Source organism: Acomys russatus, chromosome 2 (genome assembly GCF_903995435.1).
Source record: "Acomys russatus chromosome 2, mAcoRus1.1, whole genome shotgun sequence".
Classification (NCBI taxonomy): Eukaryota; Metazoa; Chordata; class Mammalia; order Rodentia; family Muridae; genus Acomys; species Acomys russatus.
The window spans coordinates 104,250,475-104,252,231 of NC_067138.1; positions in this window are offsets into that span (position 1 = coordinate 104,250,475).

Consider the following 1,757-nt stretch of genomic DNA (forward strand, 5'->3'; position numbering starts at 1 on the left):
CTCGAACTCACAGCGGTCCGCCTGGCTCTGCCTTCCAAGTGCTGGGATTAAAGGTGTGTGCCACCACAGCCAGTGTGGGCTGTGAAATTTAAACTGTCATCTAAAGGAGGTTTAAGAACCAGAAATAACTAGAGAATTTCACAAACGGAAAAGAGTGGATGCAGAGATCAGGCACAGGAGGAAGCTTATTTGAGGACTGTTGGGGAGTCGTGAGGACCTGAGACCTCTTCTCTGTGCAGTAAAACACAGGAAACAAGAAACAGTTGCATTAATTATTTGCTGCTACTTTAACCAATCACAATAAAGTTAAAATAGCTCTCACCTATGACCTTGCAGATTGGTGTCTAGGTGGGCTTGGCTTGGGCTCTCTGCTAGGACCACAGAATACTGAAGTCAAGGTGGGGGCCTCTCTTTGGAGGCTAAGGGAGAACTCACTTCCGCTATCATGCAGACCTTGATAGAATTCCATTCCTTGTTTGTATAAGACTAAGGTCCTCATGAATTTGCTGGTTAACAGCTGGGGCATTTTCCTTAGAAAAGCTCCTCCATTTTTAGGTTTATAGCCTTCTTCAAAGCAGAGAAAGAGAGGGTCACATCTTTCTTGCCTTTTAAATTCTTCTGCTTCCTCTTCTGCCTCCATTTTCAAGGGATCCAATAACATCCCTGCTGTCACACAACATAGCACAATCATGTGTTGGAGAGGGGCAGGCTGTAGCATTGTCCAATCACAGTTTGGCACAGGTGCTGAGCAAGGAAGTAAACATTGGTGACTGGGATTTATCCAGGTTGCCTGGTTTCAGGGCCCTCCACTCAGCTTCTTCAGTTAGGTCCTCTCCTGGACTTCTGGCCCAGAATTCAGAATGATAAGGGAACAAAGAAGTGGACAAGCACGGGCTGGAGAGATGGCTCAGCGGTTAAGAGCACTGTCTGCTCTCTTGAAGGTCCTGAGTTCAATTCCCAGCAACCACATGATGGCTCACAACCATCTATAATGAGATCTGTGCAGGCATACATGCAGGCAGAACATTGTATATGTAATACATAAAATAAAAAAAATTTAAAAAAGAAGTGGGCAAGCTAGTCAGTGTAGGTCATGACAGGCAGTACGTTTACGACTTGCGTGCCTTAGTTTAGGTCATCAGCAACTCCTCTATTTACGTCTTTTACTGGTTAACAGACAAACATGAACACCTGAAGAGGCAACCTAGGAGTTGGTCCCTTGACCTGGGAACATGAACTCAGTTTTGACCCTGCCAGCAAGATGGAGGTTGTTCCTGAGATGCTGGACCCTGGCACCTGTCTCCTAAATCCCACGTAACAGTGCAGAGAAACCTCAGCTATGGCCTCAGACTCTCTGATGACCCTTAGAAAGTGGGTTGGTACAAACTAGGCTTTGTTAGCATTGGGATTCAGACCTGGGACAAGCAGATGAGGTGTCCATTTAACCAAAGAGGAGCTGGCTTCCAGGTTCTCTCAGCATCCCTCAGTCCCTACCCATTACAGGGCATGGCTGGCATACCCGGCCCTCTACCCTGAACTTCCCAGACAAGGGGCACGGCTTCCTCTCCCCCAGAGAGGCTCTTCACTATACAACCCAGATGATTTGGCTCTCTCTCTGCTTGCACACTTTCTCACTCTGTCTACCACTTTTCTGTCTCCTTCTGCACAGCAGCTTCACTGACTCCCTCCTTTGAGATTATTAGGTCCTGCTGCAGGGCGTGGCTTCTCCCAGAGATCCTTCACTATATAATCCAGAC